The sequence below is a fragment of the Periplaneta americana genome, chromosome 1 (assembly GCF_040183065.1).
Source record: "Periplaneta americana isolate PAMFEO1 chromosome 1, P.americana_PAMFEO1_priV1, whole genome shotgun sequence".
Classification (NCBI taxonomy): Eukaryota; Metazoa; Arthropoda; class Insecta; order Blattodea; family Blattidae; genus Periplaneta; species Periplaneta americana.
The window spans coordinates 154,441,975-154,464,197 of record NC_091117.1 but is presented as its reverse complement, the minus strand read 5'-3'; the positions used below and the strand labels follow the sequence as shown (position 1 = coordinate 154,464,197).

Genomic DNA, 22,223 nt, shown 5'->3' with positions numbered 1-22,223 from the left:
CTGGCAGCCAGAAATTATTGAAACGATCCTGTTTTGTTACTAACGGAATTTAAGGAAAATTGAAAATGTTCAATGCATTTAGTTATGCTTAAGATGCAGGAAGTAAAATGGAGCGAAATCTCGTATGAGAATTTTGTATGCCTTATCAAATGATGCGTCCCGCGTCGTGGTCTAAGGCATCCTGTCCAGGACTCACGCTGGTTCGAGTCCTCATGAGGGAAGAAATTTTCAAATGATGCAAAATCTCATTGGAACTTCATCTAGCTACATATATGAGGCGTTCAGAGCTAAAGTGGATCAAGTCCATGAGACGTAGTTTTGAGATAATAGGACTTAAAGTTAACTTGCTCTAGTGGATTATCTAATTTCACTAGCAATAATTTTATTGCTCCATTCTCAAATTCTAGATTTATAAAATATTAATAATTGTGATGTTAATTGATGCAACGCTTTGGTGACTTGATCCATTATGGCTCAGAACATCGTGAACAAAATAATAATTAAGCCAAAAGTGACTGTTGTCACTTACTTACCGGCGAATGCTTGGAATTAATACTTGATCCATTACTGCTTGGAAGAGATTCAACTTCAGATAATCAGAAAATGAATTACACTCAATTTATGAAAATTTGTGACTTGATCCACTTTAGCTCTGAAAGCCACATATGATTTTTTTTATCTTTCTTGTGGTTTGATGTTGATTACAATAAAATTGTTATAATGACGTGAACGATATAAAGAAATTGACGCCCACCTGTGTGTATGTGGGAGTGTGGGTGGGATGTGGATTTGTGGCTGTGTGGGTTGGATGTATCAACATGTTTAATATTTGGCCGTATGTTTTAAACTATGATCTACTGTAAATATATCAATTTTGCCTAGGTTTTAGTACCAATCGGATCACTTATATCCTCTTCCGCTAATCAGATAGTTTATAATCCATATTTCATATATAATCCATTTTACATAGAAATATATCATTAAGTTTGGAAGGGGTAATTTGAGAATTGAGTCATATAAAAATGAAAACTCCTCTCGCTGATACAAAGGGAAAACAAGGCGAACAAGGGGACGACAAGGAGAACATGCTGCCATCTTGCAAAATGTAAAAGTCACGTTGTAAGCCCTTATGAAATTGCATGGCGCAACTAGCGGTCGTTACCAAAAATGCCTTTTCGACGGGGAGGTTCCTGCTAGTTCTCATTTTATGTTGCTATTTCATAACATGGGAATGGCCAATTTGATAAATTACGTTGAGAATAATACATGCGTTTATATAATGCTTTTCCTTTAGAATCACTTCGATTTCTTTTGTCACTACGACTAGTACACAACACTAACAAATGCTGTTGTAGGAATAAATTCGAATGTGCTTTTTAAATAAATATAGTTATATTTGTAGCGCATCTCAAAATATTGTCCTACATAGCTTCAGAACGTCTCGCGTGCCTTCGCATTGCACAGATATTTAATATTGTTAAATATATTTCAGTAAATCTTAGCTCGAATGATTTTCTGATTGCTTGAGTGGACAAAATATGGTGGCTCCTGAAAATGAAGGGGTTGGCTCCTGAATTTTTTTTTATAGTCGGTCCCTGGTAAAATTATCTTTCATTGCATGTAAATTGCCTTTAAATATACACTCCGTTGTTATTAAATCTAAGTGGTACTTTGTATACGAGTACTATTCCTCTTTTTTTTTTAACTTGGTTATTTAACGACGCTGTATTAACTACGAGGTTATTTAGCGTCGATGGGATTTGTGATAGCTATATGATATTTGGAAAGATGAGACCGAGCATTCGCCATAGTTTACTTGTCATTTGTCTTACGTTTGGGAAAAACCTCAGAAAAACCCCAACCAGGTAATCAGCCCAAGCAGGAATCGAAGCCGCGCCCGAGCGCAACTCCGGATCGGCAAGCAAGTTATTCCTGTTGTCCACCGACTTATACACACAGGCACACGAATAAACAGACGTAAACACATACGGAGCGTGCGGGGGAGACTAGCAGGGTGAACTATTGACTCACAACTTACTTTCCGTGCCAAGCGAAGCTATATAATATGAATGATGTATTCAAATTAACCAAACGCGGGATTCTACTTATTACATATCATGAACACATTCAGACCAATAGTTTAGACAAAGTCAATATATAGAAATTGCCTACTTTTATCGGCACCAGGTTTCTGAAAACTAGTATTTTCGTGAAGGGCTCGAAAGCTATATTTTGCAACATTAGAACATTTTCTTTTTACAATTCATATAATTAGAAAGTAAAAAAATGTCCTTCGTATTTAGCCATTTAATTAGATTATATAGTTTCTAGCTTTTTTTTAAAACGATTATTGTATGATGGAAATTTTACTATAGTCGTCACCTTGCGAACTTATATTGGAAATGTTAAGATAATAGACGGAATTGAATGGAATGGAATTTCGTGAGAAGGGGGCATTTCGACTCAACTCTGAGATCTTTCAAGATCTATTGCTCGCTAACCCTTAAGCTAAGCTCATTCCCAAATCCACACCGGCTGACAACACTAAGGTTCGCTGCGTTCCCAGGATTTCGAGCAGGCAACCCCACTCGTTCTTATGCCAGCCCCATCCATACGTCGCCAGCTGGCGTTCGAGTAAAGATGACAAAATAACTGGTAGGTTTGTTTGCTTCTTAATGAGTTCTTTTCATGCTATTCTCTTCTTCGAGATCAGCTCAGACTGTTCGCAAACAGGAAAGCCTCTTTGTGTCCGTGGGCACCTCCCGACAGTTAATATCAAAGTACTGAGAACAAATATATTCAAATAATAGTTTTATCCTTCATAAATCTCATTATCTCCGAAGAATTGAGCCGTGGTTATTTATTGGAAGAACTCGCTTCCGATCTCAAAGACTCGAGGACAGATATTATATTAAGGTCATATCTCTACTTTTAAGGTTACTCGTTATGTCGCCTATACACAACTGCGTATCTCCAACACAGGATAACGTCCATTAACTCGCTCATTATAATAGTCTTTCCTTCCCGGGATGGACAATAGTAATCACGACACTGCCACGCTTAGCAGACACACGTCATTGTTTCTTTTTAGCAAGAACAATAGTTCTAGTTGTGAATAAAAACTACGATCCTGACCTTTAGTAAGTTTTAAGTATCTCTATTGTTGCATTGTTTCATGAACACAGCTACAATTTTACCGCTTCAAATACCAAAATACCCATTTGCATGTTACCTTAACAACTAAGGTTGATCTTCTGTTTTGTTTTTTTCTTTTTAATTCTCCATTGCAATTGAAGGGTTCAGAACCGTAGTGGGCCAAGCGCCATTTACTAAAACCATAGAAAAAAAGTTTAGAATGAAGTTATTACCATAATTCAATGGAAACATATAGCAAGTAATATAAAGTATAAACATTAAGACTAAGTGGTACATGTTACTCTTCATTAAGCTATGGTATTCACTTAAATTTAACCCTTGTTTCTCCGTTTTTAATAAACGGCGCTTGACCCACTATGGCTTTGAACCCTTCAATTTTTTAAGTTGTGTAGCGCTGTCGTTCAAATACAGCATTAAATTTCCCTTGAAAATATGATTATGAATGTGTCATTCATAATTTTGGATTTATAAACACGAACTTTTTTTTTCTAATGCAACGTTTTAATCTCTCCCGCTTCCGTAAAGCAGCATCATTTTTAAACAAATTTCTGGTTGTGTGATTTTCGAAACGGGGTAAGAGGCTTCTAGTTTGTAATAATCGTTGAGAATCTGCTACAACAGTTCGCCGATTAGAACCTTCTTTAAGGAAAACGTTGACGGTACATCCTTCTTGCCTCACTTGAATTACGACGACTTTCTTCACAAATTAATAACATGATATTCCTAAACTGTGAATGACATTGTCGAATACCCTGTACTTTACTACCTTCCGCTCGGCAGTAGACGCAGCCGTGGCGAAAAGGCCATGGTGCGCCGAGCCACTGTGTAAGCTGCAACGTGCATAGCACCTATGGAGGGAGGCGGACAACCTAAGGGGAAGTTCTTTAGGACGTGTAACGAAGAAAGAAATGAACAAGAAAACATAGGACACATTATCACAACCTAAAATTAACTGTCTTCAGAATGTCTCTGCGACAAAGTTTCATAATCAGGAATGATGTCACTTACTGCCAATCGTAGTTGATCACGAAGGTATTTGTCTGTCAGTCGTGATCTAAATTTGATTTTTACTATTTTCATTGTTGAAAATAATTTTTCACAAACGTAAGTTACAGCGAACATGGCTTCAACAGAGCAAGCGAAAGAACGAAGTTTCAAATATTTATTTTTTTCCAAAGATTTGAAAAGTTCAATATATGTCAAGTCATTACATCTAGCTTTCATTTAACGTCACATTGTAAATCTGTGACTTTAAATTGAAAATCTAACCGCATTATTCGTACATCTGCTGTAAAAGAATCGACGTACAGAGATGATGATGATGATGATGATGATAATATAATAATAATAATAATAATAATAATAATAATAATAATAATAATAATAACACTTAACCTTTTAATGTTTCATCAGTAACATGTAGTAACTTATAATGCAGTTTTCCTAGTAATATTTGTGAACAAATCATACATTTAATATTTTCATCATATTGTAAGCAAAAGAATGCATCCTCCCATCCTACTTGAAACTTTCGTTTTTTATAGAGGTACATGGTTTCGAGAGGGATATTGCGACGATACGCCACTCGCAGGTCCGAGACAAATACAAATAGAACGGAGTTTGACTCCAGTGAGTAAGAGGGTGGGGGTTGTAGGTAGGAAGCGAGAGAAAAGCACTGCGAGCCACAATGTGCTCGTGAGTCGCATTTTCGCCGCGGCTGCACTGGAGCTATGGACAGAGAGCTTGAACTCACCTGTACTTACGTCTGTGTAGAGTACTGCCTGCTGAACACGTTGCCAGAACTCTCACGCCAGAATATTAACAAATTTAAGCATGCATTTGTATTTAATTTCACGAAAACTTAATAGAACACACAAATATTTATTTAAACTAATATTAACTCTTTGCTAGATATATATATTTTTATTTTATTGGGTTATTTTACGATGCTGTATCAACATCTAGGTTATTTAGCGTCTGAATGATATGGAGGTGATAATGCCGGTGAAATGAGTCCGGGATCCAGCACCGAAAGTTGCCCAACATTTGCTCTATTGGGTTGAGGGAAAACCCCGGAAAAAACCTCAACCAGGTAACTTGCCCCGACCGGGATCCGAACCCGGGCCACCTGGTTTCGCAGCCAGACGTGCTGACCGTTACTCCACAGGTGTGGACTGCTAGATATATCTACTGATGTAATTGTTTTCGTAATTTTAGTAACGATATAAGCCAGTGATGTCAAAGCAAGCGCATTTTCTGACCATGACGTCGTGCGCGGGCAGCAAGCGCTAAGTATGGAAAGAGGAAGGGTTGTGTATATGAATAAGCAACCTGTTGGATTAAGAAAACAGTGGTGCACAAACTTCAAACGGAACGTGAAATTTTATGTCTTTATTTTTATATGGCTTCTTTCTGTTTAACATTATCTATATTGTCTGTAAAACAAAAGTACTAACACTGATTTCTTAATATTGCACTTGTGTTTTAAATCTTAATAACATAATAAAGAGTTAAGAAGGAATATTCACTTAAATTCCATAGTAGTATAATATTATACTGTATTAAGTGGATGAAACACATCATTCATAAAGAAAGTGATATTCCAAAAAAGAGATTGAGTATGACATGATAAGTTGGAATTTATAATGATGGTATCTTTAGCCTTACAAAAGTAATCAATAAACTAATCAAAACAATATTACAGTACAAAGCAAAGTTACCTAGGTACTGTATCTGTTTTAAGTGTAACTAATATTCCATAACAAAAGTCTTATCGCATTATGCTTTTAAGGTGATATTTGTGAGCAACTTCCTGTCATCAGAATATTAAATTATTTTCTCGAAATATGCTGAAGCTATAGAGCTGACAATTTTTCCAACACATGGGCACGTATCTTTTGCTTATGATGTAATAGTAGTTGCTTTGTTAATTCATTTCCGGTCCACATCTGTGGAGTAACAGTCAGCGCGTCAGGCCGCGAAACCAGGTGGCCCGGGTTCGAATCCCGGTCGGGGCACGTTACCTGGTTGAGGTTTTTTCCGCGGTTTTCCCTCAACCCAATACGAGCAAATGCTGGGTAACTTTCGTGCTGGACCCCGGACTCATTTCATCGGCATTATCACCTTCATTTCATTCAGACGCTAAATAACCTAGATGTTGATACAGCGTCGTAAAATAACCCAATAAAAAATAAAATAAAAAATGATTCATTTCCTTACAAACAATTTTCATGCGAATATTTTAAAAATTTTCAATACGCTATCTTCAGTAATAAGTATATACGGTATATTAGATTTACGAAAACATTCTGTAAGAGTACTAAATAAATAGACCTGAAAATTTCACTTTTCTATACGAAAAGTTGAGAAAATATTTCTTTTGAATAAAAAAAATCAAACTTGTGAAAATGAGCATTAAAATTAAAACTTAAATTTTTATAATGCACTTATACTTCTCAGGGAAATCTAAAAATTAACATGGATACAGTTTTAATAAGTTCTCTTCCCTTCATCTATTGAATCAGTGCTGGCCATCCTTGAATATAGCTCGACCAAGCGGCATATACCACCTCTTTCGTCTGTCTTTTTCTTTTCCGCTGTAAAGCGCTCAGGGTTTACTGGGCTCCAAAGCGCGCACTTGCTCCTGTGGGCATCAATTGACATGCCTGATATAAGCAATATAACGAAAATAAAATAAGGAAAGAAATATTTTATTCTGGGAAAACTATAGAGTTTTGACTCTGTTGTATGGACATTTTTTGATCCTGTAGACCGTCCCCGACGACTTTTAAAAGGACGGCACTCATACCCTTTACGCCCTGTATGTATAACCTACATGGAAGAGTTTATTATAATTCATGGAGGTTGTTTGTAATATATTTGAAAAATGTTATTCAGATGTGCTGTGATAAGGACGCGAAACAGATGCATGCACAATACATGCGTAACTATAGGAAATTAATAAAAGTTTGGTAGTATTCGCATACAGATGTATGAATGGCAATGACATTTACAGACTATTCTCATGTTCTTATAGATGATGTTTCGAAATGATCATATAGGCTAAAGACTTCGTGGGCAGGTCATTTGGAGCCGTTTGAGATAGGGAATGCATGTCCACCAAACTCTCCTTCCAGGCCCACGTTTTCATAAAAATGCTAACCCCTGCAGGTAGATAAGTTGCAGTGTCCGTGCAGGAAACAAGCAAGCAATACTGTAGGCGAGGATTAGGCATATTTGGGTTGTCGTAGTAAACAAGAGCACTCCTCGTGCGTCAACAGCAAGGGAGGAGTGACACGTCCGCGTTGTCTCTTACTCCGAGTTGTAGTTTACAGAGTGATTCACGAGGATTTACCGTCCTTTACGCAGCTTATTTCTGAATACACTTTGAGCAAAAAATGTCATATAAACATAGTTCCTATTCTCTATATTTTCATAGCTACACTAATTTAAATTTGTTTGTAAAATACGTTTTTCCTTTAGTTTGAAGGTAGAAGAATAATATAAATAGCGAATGAATCATTCAGAAGTATCATTTCTTTAATTGGCAAGTATTATGAAGCTAAAAATGTGCTGTGAACTCCTTAGTTGCTTCGTACAAACATCTTTTCTATTTTTAACTAGTAAATTACATTATTCTTACGCACTTACCACAACAATTATTACAAATCACACCACTTCCACCGACTTAATTATTTGCAGTTCAATTTTGCATCCTAATTTACCAACAGTCTTGGAGCGTTTACAACACATTTTAAAAAATGTCGCCGTCCGCTTGAGTACACTTGGCCGCACGCTTGTGAACGGCACTCGTCGCTCTACGTAACTGCATACGGCTATCTTTAACTTCCGTAGCGCTCGCGCTGGCTGCTGACTGCACGCTGACCAAGATCACGCGTTCACAGCAATGGGTTCCAATAACGAAACGTAACTCTGTAAATATTGAGAATAGGACCCATGTTTATATGACATTTTTTTTCTCAGAATGTCTTCGGAAATTAGCTCTTTAAAGGACGGTAAATCCTCGTGAATCGCTCTGTTTATTGACAGTGCACATTACGCATCATCCACACATGATGCGTATATACTTTTGAGTTATGTGAACAGAGTAAAGTATACACAGAAGGCCCTTATCATAACAATGAAATATCCTCATGCCGAAATTAATTAAACGATTGTATCAAATTATTATTTCTAATAGTCCATATTTTGTTCTTGACAGTAGCTTTTTATCTCACATCGCCCGTGGCTCTAGATAGGTCATGGTCTAGATTAGCATAGCGATTAATCCGTAACTGCGGGTTACATTCATTCATGCTGGAGGATAAAGAATGACCACCGCTAGAAGAAAGAGGTGAACCCTGTTTTCCCTACTATTTAAAAACTGCCAAGTAGCCAACAAAATTGTGCATTTCCTTCCAGATATCGGAAATTCCGTAATGCCTCCCTCTTTCCCTCTATTTTGTTATTATACAGGCCTATGCTGTTTTTTTTCTGACGAAGAAGCAAACTTTTACCACAACCGAGTGTAGTGTTCTATCTTCAGATGTGTGAAATCAACAGTTTATACTATACTTCGTTCCAGAATGTCTGACAGGAGATGTAAACATTGCCAGCAGAGAAGAAAAGTATAATTGCAATTCAACCAATGACAGAGGTCTCATTTCACATTTGTCTTGAAGTTGGCGGTCTGAAACGTTCTACCTCCGCCCAACTTCAAGACAAGCGTGGAATGAGACCTCTGCCATTGGTTGAATTGCAATTATACTTCTCTCCTTCTCTGCCGACAATGTTTACTTCTCCTGCCAGACATTATGTAACGAAGTATACACAAACACTTTCAACAGAAAGAGGTCAAATAGTTTCTAGACGAAGCAAATGTATTATGATAGCGATAAGTAGTACATTATCTATGTCTCCACCTCTTCTGGTCCTAATTTTTTTTTTCCTTCCAAACACTTTCTCCAAAAATTTATTAATCAGTGACCTATTAAATATATCCGATGTTTATCTCTCTCTTATCGAATTATGATTCTTATATTTTGAAGATACTAAGTCCACTGTGTTTTATCTCGAATTTCCTACTGTTCTCACACAACATAACCAGTTGCAAATGCTGCCGCTAATAATGTTAAGTTGACGTTGAAGAAGAGGGTAGTGAGATACGCTTCCTAGCAACAAAAATGACAAACAAAATTATTGTGCCTTGAGTTCTCAAGGAAAGTGTCTTCTTCACTGAAATTTGTCTCATGAAATCATTTACTCAGTCCGAAAGAAGTTTAATGGCAGAAATAGTAAATTCCATGCCACTTCCGTAGCTTTCACAAACTCTCTCCTGCTTCTGTAATCCGTGTGAAATAATATTCTTCTTTCTATCTACAACTTAACACAATATACCTACACGTATTATGTGATACTGCATTTGCACACTGAGCCATGACAACCTCCTCCAATATACGTGTCTAATTTTGCTAAGGAATGTCATGTAGGCCCTAGTTAACAAGGAGCTTTTCTACTTTTATTGGGATTTACCCTTAGCTCATTTCTGCGGACAATGGATACATGGCATGTTTTCCGTAACGTGGTATCAACCTCCACATAAGACAATATGGCATAACACTAATAGTTGATAAACATCCATGCTCTGTGCGATATTCAAACTCAAACGTTAATCACTGTTTAAATTTATATCTTCTTTACTGTGTTAATATGAGGAAATTACCTGGCTGACTAGTTTCGAAGTGATATTCTTCATTGTCTGAGACCTAGTGAAGGTCCTGCGCTATCTTATGGTTTCTTATTGTGTTGGGGTGTATTCATGATTGTGTCGAAAAGGGTCTGTGTTTTGAAATTGAGTTGTGTTCAGGATGTGCTGGGGGTGTGTTTATGTATGTTTGTAGATTTAATATTGTTCTAGAGCAGGGGTCGTCAGCACACAGCACGCTAGGGCTAGCCTCTCTTACCCGCAGAAAACGCAGTGCACTATAGTGCTCTTGTAGCTGCTAGCGGCTATGCTCTCTATCTCTCCCTGTTGCACGACTGTGCCCAGGGGACGGCACCGCGTACCCATTGCACATTTCAGCGAGTGCTGACGACCACTGTTCTAGAGTGTCAAGTTTCTGGGTTTTTGGTTGGATGTGTAGTATTTTCATGTCAGTGTCTATGTTGCTGTAGTTATGATTAGAATTTGTGATGTGTTCTGCGTATGTTGAATTGTTGTGTGGTTTGATTGTATACACCTGTTAAGTTGTATTTATTTGTGTGTCTTGTCTGTGTGTTAACTGTTCAGATGTTTTTGTAGTGTATTCTGTATGCAATGTTGTATTTTAGTTTCTTGAAAGATTATGTAACTTGTAGCTGTGTTCTTGTTTTCGTATGTTAGTGTTATGTATTTGATTTGTTCTTTTGTTTGTGTTGCGTTTTCTTGTTTGCGTTTAGTCTTTCTTATGATGTTATCTATCATGTTGGGGTTGTTTTCTTTCTCCTGTGCTATGTATTTGATAATATTTCTTCCTTATAGTCTTGTTGGCTCATAGGAATGTTGAGTGTGCGTATCATGGTTAGGAATACTGCGTGTTTATGTTTTGTGGGGTGAATGGAGGTGTTTGTGTGTGTTACCATGGTAGTGTGTTTCCTGTGTTTTTTGAACATATACTTGTTGTCTTTTTTGTTATTGTGATGTCTAAGAAATTGATGGATTTGTTGTTTTCTGTTTCTAGTGTGTAGTGTAGTTTTGGATGTATTTTGTTTGTGTTTGTGTAGGTTTTCAATTTGTCTTTTGTTTCCGTTATATAGTATTAGTATGTCGTCTACAGTGTTAAAAGTGTATATAGAACAATGAAGAAAAGATCAAACGTTAAATCTGCGTGGTTTAGCAGTTATGTCGCGACCGGTGGGAATTTATCAAATTCATTATTACTTCTCTTGTAATTTACCCGCTATTTCCACCTCTTACTGGTAATATTGGAAAGATAGGCTAATTTCTCCAGTTTCCGCTAGAGTTCGTCCTAATCACTCACTTTCGAAGATTGGGGGTTGGGAAGGGGAAGTTGGCCAGTACCTCAACAAAGGCCTAATTGCCACAGCGGCATTGTTCTATATGTACAGTAGAGCGTCTGGTGTAGGCACAATTAAAACGTAAACAAAGTGCAGGTGACGTGTGGGGGAGGACGAGCCGTACGATAAACACGAGGGATGCACAAGGTTTTATTTACAACATTTATGGAGTAGCATTAATTGTAATTATATTTTCTGAAAACGCACAAAACAAAAGAATACAAACTGCATAACTTTATCATATACACATTTCAACAAACAGCAATAAAATTGTAACGTTCAAATAATTCAATATAACAAATCAAATTCTCCTACTTATGTGATGTTGCTTTCAAGCAGGATTTTTTACAGTCTTGAATTTAATTCTCTGTATGACTATTATAATATCACAGTCTTCTGTGGCCGAATTAACAAAACTACAGTATATTGGTCTGAAGTGACAACACTATTTCTTTAACATAATTATCCCTTCTCAATGTATACTTGAATAAATTGAACTTTATTAAAATGTGTATATGATAACGTTATGCAATTTGTGTTCTTTTGTTTTGTGTGTTTTTGGAAAATATAATTTCAATTAATGCTCCACCATAAATGTTGTAACTAAAATCTTGTGCATCCCTCGTGTTTATCGTACGGCTCGTCCTCACCCCACACGTTACCTGCACTTTGTTTGTTTTCACTGTACCTAAACGAGACGCTCTACTGTACGTGGAAAAGCTGAGTGAGGCTGCTATATGGAGTAGTTTTTGAAGATAGTTTGTCTTATGGATTCACGGGAAATGTGTCGTATTGCCAGTTGAAAGGACGGGCTTTTAGCCAGGAATTGAAGTCTGCAGGAAATTACAGATTAATTAAATCTATGAAATTCTTGCTAATTGCTGCTTAACGCGTGCATTGCACTGAGGTGAAAGCTTTTATCACGGGTGGGTCTCTCTCATTTAGTCTCCTTGCAATTAAATTATTTACTTCCTAGTCGCATAACAATTTCTGTGACATAAACTGACTGCACATGGGCCAGTTCCGCCAGGATAGCCTAGCTGCTGACTTGCTCTACTTCCTGTCTAATGACGGGTTGCATTGTTACCGTTTCCCGATTGGAGGGGATAGTATCAGAACATGTCTCATTCTTCTATCTGCACGTAGTAAACTTGTCGACGAAAGTACAGCAATAAAAAGAGCGATGAGAGAGGTGTAGCGTGGCTTTAAAAATTAATCACCTCGGCACACTTCGAAGCATTCGCATTTAAACGGCTGATTCACAATTGTAGAATACTTTCATATCAAACAGGTCTACTATTAAACGACCAATTCTTATATATTTGTAAATTTTATCTTGGAAACGGCCCTAGGGATTTTTATGAAATGTGGATAAATCTATTGTTTTCTAGTGCAATAAAGCGATTTAGATTTATCTTGACTTTGGGAAAATTCATTTTAGGGTATTAAATAACCACACTGATTACTACGAACTAAAGATCTACTATGTCGCATCACAGTTTCCCCCACCGGCTTCTACTGGCCCCTCTGTAAAGGTTAGTGGCTGGGATATTGGGCTATTATTTGCTGTACTATATATTTATTTTGTTTATTTATTTTTTAACCTGGTACAGATAACGCCATGAGGCTCTCTTTTCCCCTCTACCAGGGAATTACAACTACAATATTAAGGTTGGGTGCACACAGAATTTGTAGTAGGCCTACTTCTCTGCTCTGTATTCTCACTCATTATTGATTTAATATAATATTTTTTTTGTGAGTCGTGAAGTAGTCATAAACAAACAAAATGGCGTTAGTGCACTACATTAGTAGTATTTAATTTTAAGACTCTTTCAATCGTATAGATTTTTTGGCGTATTAAGCGTCCTTAGGAAATAATAATCAAATACAATAGAAATTTTCATATAGACAGTTCTCTTTCATTGACGCCATTTTCTAGCCTAGGCCAGTTTTCCAAACCCATACAGCCAATAAATCAATTGTCGCGAGCAGACAGTTTTAAGCTGTCGCGAGGCGTTGTAGCAAAACGTCGCGTCGCGTCTGATTCTGTGTGCACCCGGCCTAAGAATGCAATTAAAATTATAGTTAAAATTAATATTAAATTTATAATTAAAATATAAAAATCGATGTACTAAAAGATAATCTGATTAATAAAGACTAGACAATTTATTCTAGAAGTTAGAACAACGTGAATTCAAACGCAAACTTACTAGGCACTTGGTAAATAATTGAGATTCGTTCAGACATGACTTGCAAATAGTTATCTTATTCTAGCATAAAATATTTAAATATCCTATAATTTCATACTTGTACAGGGCTTTCATTTCAAAACTTTTCAGTCTAAATAACTATTTAAATTGAATTCAGTTTAAACAAAAAACACGTCAATTTAGATATTGTGGGGAGGTAAGTCTGAAACCAGGTTTAATTGCATTTTAGATTTCACCCCCACCCCCAGCCCCCTTCAGAAGTTTCAAATGGCACCCCTATATTTTTATACTTAAATATGAAAGAGCATTCAATTGTTTATACACTTCATTCATTTATTTCACATCTTTTGTTTTATATCGTTATCTGGCAACCTCGATTGTTGTTACTGTCGATTAGAACTGAAGCTACAAATACCATTGAACATTTCTTGTAATAGTTGTATTCGTGTATTAAATTATTGTAAAATGGTGTATACCCTTCAAGAGAGAACAGAAACCATATTTATTTTTTTATGGAGTTTAAAACCGTTGTGCTCGTAGAACTGCTAGCGCTTTCAACGAGAGGCATCCTGAGAAAAACGTAAGTCATCGATGTTATAGATCTAATATGGAAATTTGAAGAAACTGGTTCTGTGTGCAATAAAGCAAATGGCCAACCTAGAAAATCGATTAAACTTCGCAGATTGAAATACTACGTCACTTTATTAACGAACCCACCACGTCAATTCCAAAAGTAGCTGTTGTAACAAACATTTCGGTTGGTTCCATACATAAAGTATTTTCTCACTAGAAAGGTATACACCATATTACAATAATTTAATACACGAACACAACTATTACAAGAAATGTTCAATGGTAATGAGCTTCAGGTCTAATCAACAGTAACAACAATCGAGGTTGCCAGACAACGATATAAAACAAAAGATGTGAAATAAATGTATGAAGTGTACTTATAAGCAATTGAATGTTCTTTCATATTTAAATATAAAAATATAAGAGTGCCATTTGACATTTCTAAAGGGAGCTGGGGGTGGGGGTGAAATCTAAAATGCAATTAAGACTGGTTTCAGACTTCCCCCTCAGTATCTAAATTGACGTGTTTTGTATTTAATTTGAATGACTCTATTTAACACTGCGTCTAATGGAGACATACGTGGAGATTACGATTTTTTAAATAGAAAAAATGAGTTAAAATAGTGTGTGTGTGTGTGTGTGTGTGTGTGTGTGTGTGTGTGTGTGTGTGTGTGTGTGTGTGTGTGTGTGTGTGTGTGTGTGTGTGTGTGTGTGTGTGTGTGTGTGTGTGTGTGTGTGTGTGTGTGTGTGTGTGTGTGTGTGTGTGTGTGTGTGTGTGTGTGTGTGTGTGTGTGTGTGTGTGTGTGTGTGTGTGTGTGTGTGTGTGTGTGTGTGTGTGTGTGTGTGTGTGTGTGTGTGTGTGTGTGTGTGTGTGTGTGTGTGTGTGTGTGTGTGTGTGTGTGTGTGTGTGTGTGTGTGTGTGTGTGTGTGTGTGTGTGTGTGTGTGTGTGTGTGTGTGTGTGTGTGTGTGTGTGTGTGTGTGTGTGTGTGTGTGTGTGTGTGTGTGTGTGTGTGTGTGTGTGTGTGTGTGTGTGTGTGTGTGTGTGTGTGTGTGTGTGTGTGTGTGTGTGTGTGTGTGTGTGTGTGTGTGTGTGTGTGTGTGTGTGTGTGTGTGTGTGTGTGTGTGTGTGTGTGTGTGTGTGTGTGTGTGTGTGTGTGTGTGTGTGTGTGTGTGTGTGTGTGTGTGTGTGTGTGTGTGTGTGTGTGTGTGTGTGTGTGTGTGTGTGTGTGTGTGTGTGTGTGTGTGTGTGTGTGTGTGTGTGTGTGTGTGTGTGTGTGTGTGTGTGTGTGTGTGTGTGTGTGTGTGTGTGTGTGTGTGTGTGTGTGTGTGTGTGTGTGTGTGTGTGTGTGTGTGTGTGTGTGTGTGTGTGTGTGTGTGTGTGTGTGTGTGTGTGTGTGTGTGTGTGTGTGTGTGTGTGTGTGTGTGTGTGTGTGTGTGTGTGTGTGTGTGTGTGTGTGTGTGTGTGTGTGTGTGTGTGTGTGTGTGTGTGTGTGTGTGTGTGTGTGTGTGTGTGTGTGTGTGTGTGTGTGTGTGTGTGTGTGTGTGTGTGTGTGTGTGTGTGTGTGTGTGTGTGTGTGTGTGTGTGTGTGTGTGTGTGTGTGTGTGTGTGTGTGTGTGTGTGTGTGTGTGTGTGTGTGTGTGTGTGTGTGTGTGTGTGTGTGTGTGTGTGTGTGTGTGTGTGTGTGTGTGTGTGTGTGTGTGTGTGTGTGTGTGTGTGTGTGTGTGTGTGTGTGTGTGTGTGTGTGTGTGTGTGTGTGTGTGTGTGTGTGTGTGTGTGTGTGTGTGTGTGTGTGTGTGTGTGTGTGTGTGTGTGTGTGTGTGTGTGTGTGTGTGTGTAGACATACTTAACGGTTGGACATTAATATTTATTCATTTTTTATCTGAGTAAGAACTAAGCGACAAAAATGGTACTGTATTTCGCTGTTACTTTGATTCACCTGTATGTCACAGGAAAGTCAGTTGGGTGGACATCAACTAGCAATCCATGAATATCATTCCAACTAAGTCCAGTTATTCTTACTGTATTTTCGTCACGTTACATAATTCTCGAATGCCCAACCGTACACGCTTCTTGATTCCTGTTGTTGAGAGTCAGAAGCATAACTTTCTCGATAATCTAACCACACACGTAAAAGCTGGAGTGCAGTCTTCCTGTCGTCATTGTTAGGCCTGCAGTATTGCAATGATAATAGTAATGACTACTAATCACAGGAATTTAGGTTGAACATCTCTTATTTAAATAATAGTCTGGAATTGTATTCAGCAACAATTACTGAAATAGTTATGCAAATATGCAGTTGAAAGTAATGTACCGTAATTGATGCCAATGAATTTATCTTATTGTTTTACTTCACTGAAAGTTGATATTGTTTTCTAGTGCCAGGCGTTTGACAATAAAGTCATTTGATCTCTTGCACTCCAGTATTTTTCAAAGATATTGTCATGGTCAGCCACTGAAGCACAGATTTTGAGATGTTCCGAATCCATTTCTTGATTTGAATTGCGCAGTGGGCAGTTAGGGGACTGATATATTCCAATTCTGTGTAGGTGCTTGGCCAAACAATCGTGGCCTGTTGCCAATTTAAATGCAGCCACAGACGATTTGCGTGGTAAATCGGGAATTAACTGTGGATTATGATGCAGAGAGTTCCATTTTTTCCTTTGAGACTGTGTTAAATTTTGTTTGTTGAAGTCTAAGTATATAGATTTAATAATAATAATTAATCCTTTCACAGAGTAATAAGGGAACTGTGCCTATTATCGCACATGCGCCTAATATCGCACCCCATGGTTTACGAGCTCAGAACAGGTATAAGACCCTGAATGGAGTAGTAACTTATTCAGTTCAATTAAAAGAAGCGTTAGCGCCCGCAGATGGATTGCTACGGCCTTCAATACACACTACACGCCTTGAGTCAGGAATAGGCAATGGGAAAGTATTTGTAGTGTGCGGTGTTCGGGACGAGTATACAGCCAACGGTAAGGAGCAAAACTTTTATACACTGTTAGTTTGATTTAGTTAGTCGTGTAATATTTTTAATCAGCTATGGAAATATTATAAACTTTTTATTTTTATTCGAACAAGCTATTATGTTTCGTGTATGTTATTTGCCCAATATCGCACACTTACTGTTTTCCTATTATCGCACAGTGCGATATTTGGATGATGATGTGCTATATTAGGACGATGTTACTGCAAACTAATATAATCCTACAATGAATCTGGTAATTCGAAGGTTCTTAAAAAATTGCCATTGCAGATGAATCCAAAATGTCGTAAGCTGTGGAAAGAGGAGGTTATGAAGGCTGCAATCATATCAGTTAGGAACAAAGTCATGGGGATTGCAACGTGTTTCAAATACTTTCAATGTTCCCAAGTATACTTTAAAAGATAAAGTCAATAACAAAGGGGGTGTATATAAACTAGTGAGCACGAAACTTGGCATAAAACCTGTACTTCCATTTGAACTGGAAGATTCTTTGGTTTCATATTGCTTAGAAATGGAGTAGCGATTTTATGGTTTATCTGCAAAGGACTTAAAAACTATGGCTTTTCAGTTAGCATTTATGAAAGGTCTGAACCACCCATTTTCGAAGAACGATGAAGCCACAGGACGGAAATGGCTGCACACTTTCTTGAGAAGACACCAGGAATTGAGTCTCCGGAAACCACAAAGCACGCCTATGGCAAGGATCAGAGGTTTCAATCAGGAGAACGTAATTAATTTTTTTGACATTTGGGAACCATTGATGAACACTGTCAACCATTCACCAAACAGACTGTACAACTGTGACGAGACAGATTTGACAGTGATTCAACACAAAGGCAACAAACTAGTTAGTCTGAAAGATAAGAGGCAGGTTGGATCTGTATCTTCAGCAGAGAGGGGGTCTTTAGTGATTGTAGTGACACAAATGAGTGCAGCTGGCCATTTCCTGCCCCCGTTTTTGTTTTTTCCTAGGGTCAACATGAAAGCCGAACTTTTGGATGGAGCACCAAATAGTAGCTTAGCGGTCTGTCACAAATCTGGCTGGATTCAGAATGAAAGTTTTGTTCAATGGTGTCATCACATTCTCAGCAATGCGAAACCTACAAAAGATGACCCAGTAATTCTAGCATTATTCCCACACTAGAATTGTTGAACTCCTCGAGCTAGCACGTGTTAATGGTGCTCATATTGTGTGCTTACCTCCACATTGCACGCATAAGATGCAGCCCTTGGATGTGGCATTTATGCTACCTTTCAAAACTTACTATGCTCAAGCAATTGAACAGTGGCTCAAACAAAATGCAGGCAGAGTAGTGACTCACTACCAGGTTGGTATGCTATTGGGAGAAGCTTTCAATAAAGGAGCAACTGTTGCTGTAGCTACAAATGGCTTCAGAAATATCGGTCTGTATCCTTGCAACCGCCATATCTTCAGCGACTTTGAATTTCAAGAAGTTTCTCCTAATACCCATGAAGCAAGTGATCATTCATCTGAAGCTTTACCAAATAGATTAGATGATGCCAACACTTCCCAACCTCGGCCAGGCTCTAGCAGTATCAACGGGCCAAAAACTTCACAAAATTAATCGAGTGGCAAACTCTATCTTTTGTTACACCTACTGACATTTCACCAATTCCTAAAATAACTTACAACAAAAAAGTTCAATTGATAGAGGACGTAAAACGGTTCTGCTGCTCTACTAAAAAGTTCACAATATAAAAACGAATTGGCTGATGATTAAGAGGAAATTACTCACTTATGAACGAAAAGGCGTTCAAAAGAAGCAGACTGATAAAGTACCTACTCAGAGGAAGAGACAGAAAAAACAAAGTCAGGTATCTTCAGATTCAGAAGACGAAGAGTTGGATGAGCCAGTATACATCTCCATTGATAATGGAGATAGCGAAAATGATGCAGAATGTCTATATTGCAACGGGAAGTTTTCTTTTGACAAGAGGGGAGAAAAATGGATCATATGCACTAAATGTGGAATTTGGTGCCATGAAGAGTGTTCTGGGGATGATGACTACAAAAGTTTCATTGTGTTATTGTTTGGAAAGTTAGATTAAGTTCTCTAAATATCTGGATTATGTTTAATTAACAAACATTCTATAGCTTATAAATCAAGCTTTCAGGTATAACTACCTGTAAATTTATTTGAATAATTTCGAGGGAAGAATTGTTCCGGGGCCGGGTATCGAACCCGGGATCTTTGGTACGTTAAACCAAAGGTCCCGGGTTCGATACCCGACCCCGGAACAATTTTTCCCTCGAAATTATTCATTCTATACCTTGATAGCTGAATATATAGTTATTTATTGTCAAACACATTGTATCAGAAAATCTTATAATTTCCATGTTGTATTCGTATGTTAATAAAAAAACATGTTTTGTGCTTAAATACAACAAATATATAATAAATATGTAATAAAATTTGTTTCTATACAATAAACTTAATATTTGTCCTATGTATTTTTCACAAAATGAGGGGTGCGATATTAGGAGCACTACTTCTCCTTACACCGTTTTTGCAATTTTTCTTTTGTACTTGAAAAACAAATGTAAAATAAAAGTAATTTTTAAATTTGACTTCACTGATATAAGTATAATAAACCCGTATTAAAAATCCGTATTTATTTCAAATTTATGTAATATATTAATACTTGAAAAACTACTTTTTCAAAATGGGTGCGATATTAGGCACACTTCCCTTACGTAGACTTAGTAAGAGGTCTGTAAGTAGCAGTACTGCCCCTCTTTGCTAAAGCATTCGCATTCTCGTTTCCCAGGATTCCACAATGGGATGGTATTCCATTTATTGAAAGTTTCCTCCACTTTCCAGCGATCCCCTCTAATGCTCCTTCCTCTTGAGAGGTGAGCACACACAGCAAGTTAGCTGTTAGTATTATACAGCATGTACATAAATGATTAATACACTTTCCATTTATTATACCAAGACAAATATTATAGCCATACAACTGTAACTAGTGTCATTTGAAAAATAAACACTGAAAGTTTTACAAATTACTTTAAAGATGCTCAAAGTGAGTTCTATTCGTCACCCGATACATGTCCATTCTGTAATCCAGCTCATTCCATACTCTTTCCAACATGTTCCTGTCATTTTTCTCGGTAGCTGCAATAAGAATGTATGCCCTAATTAGAACCTTAGAAAGTATACCGGGACTTTTAACAAGCAAACGTTCTCATGGGGCCAGATAAAGTTATTTTTTTCTTCCACCATGTTAATAATGTCAAAACAGGTGCTTGTACAAATTTTGGCTACTCGAGCGCGAGAACGTAAAGTAATGTTTCCCTGGGGACGTTTACGAAAAAAAAACACAATTTCATGGAAAGATTTATTGGAACAGATACAGCAATTGTTGAGTTATTTTTTCAACATATTTCCCACAGGAATTGAGACATTTACCAGACCGTGGGATTAACTTTTGTATCCCCGTGAAGTCTGCCGTCTGGGATAGGAACTAGTGTGTGACAGCCGTCTGCACCTCTCTGTCGATTCCATGGTATGACAAATGTCTCAATTCCAGTGGGGAATATGTTGAAAAATAGCTCAACAGTTGTACCTATTCCAATCATTTTCTCCAATGAAATTGTGTTTTCTTCCCGTAAACGGCGCCAGGAAAAATTATTCTTTAAGGTCCTCGTAATTGCGTGGCCAAAATTTGTACAAGTACTTGTTTTGACATTATTAACATGGTGACAGAAAAAAAAATAATTTTCTCTTCTGCTCCTATGAGAATGTTTACTTGTAAGAGATAATGAAGGGTGTGAATGATATAGTCCTAAGCCACACAGACAAATTTTTACAGGAGAGCATGTTAAAGGTTTAGAGTCCAATGTTACCAGGCGCGATATCATTTCTTCGGCGTATAGGCCTACTTAAGTCATTTGTTGAGTAATTTTTATAATATGTTATTAGTAGCTTCCACAATAACAATCTATACGTAAGAAATGAACTCGCACAAAATACAATTTTTTGTTAAAAGTCTGTCTTTGGACCATCTCATCTCAACCCCTTCAAATGTTAGAAAAGTGTTGATGTGTTTATTATCAGTAAAATTTTTTAATATGCAACCCCCTTTTACTGAATTAGGTATACTTGCCTGTATTATATCTCACATTACTTTTTAATTAATCTATACTAATAATAAATCTGTAAGCGGAATTTTTCTGGTAATTTTCGATTTTCCAAAAATAATTGGTGTTAACACGTATAATTAATCATCCTGAAACCGAAAATCGCTTTTTTTTTTTTTTAATTTTTGTCTGTCTGTCTGTCTGTCTGTCTGGATGTTTATCTTTTCACGCGATAATGGCTGAACGGATTTCGATGAAAATTGGAACATAAATTAAGTTCGTTGTAACTTAGATTTTAGGCTATATGGCATTCAAAATACTTTATTTAAAAGGGGGTTATAAGGGGGCCTGAATTAAATAAACCGAAATATCTCGCTTATTATTGATTTTTGTGAAACATGTTACATAACAAAAGTTTCTTTAAAAACGATTTCCGATAATTTTTATTTCAGGCAAAATTTTGCTAGGACTGATATTTAAGTCTGTCTGTCTGGATATTTGTTGCCTTTTCACGCGATAATGGCTGAACGGATTTCGATAAAAATTGGAATATAAATTAAGCTCGTTGTAACTTAGATTTTAGGCTATATGGAATTAAAAATACTTTATTTAAAATGGGGTTATAAAGGGGCCTGAATTAAATAAACCGAAATATCTCGCTTATTATTGATTTTTGTGAAAAATGTTGCATAACAAAAGTTTCTTCAAAACTGATTTCCGATAAGTTTTATCCCATGCAAAAGTTTGATAGGACTGATATTTAAGGATATACACGAGTTTTGAAATAACAATACAACACATTTCCACAGCCGCCTCAGATTATAGTGTCGTTGTTCCGTAACTTCTATGTGCAAAATATTAAATTTTTTAGTAGGAAGAAAAAAAAGTTTATTCATTCTATGGCAGTAGTGCATAGGAGATCGTGAATTCTTACATTTTTGAAAGAAAAAATATAATTAAGTTATATATAGTAGATTGTATTTGCTGCATCACTATTTAAGTTATTTAATAGAGCAAAAATCTGAAAATCGGTATGTGACATAGGAGTTATTGTAGGAACGACGACGGCTACAATGATATCAAAACAAATGACTCCGTCTATTTAAGGCGGCCTTGACGTTTATCAATATTAATAT

The 22,223-nt window shown here is 37.0% G+C and overlaps 1 protein-coding gene and 1 long non-coding RNA gene across 2 annotated transcripts in view; one reads left to right on the top strand and one right to left on the bottom strand.

Moving 5' to 3' along the window:
* The window catches only part of LOC138702492 (uncharacterized), a 93,882-nt gene that overhangs the window by 498 nt on the left and 71,161 nt on the right, over positions 1 to 22,223 (top strand). The window lies entirely within an intron of this gene.
* The window catches only part of LOC138702414 (angiotensin-converting enzyme-like), a 91,581-nt gene that overhangs the window by 55,452 nt on the left and 13,906 nt on the right, over positions 1 to 22,223 (bottom strand). The window lies entirely within an intron of this gene.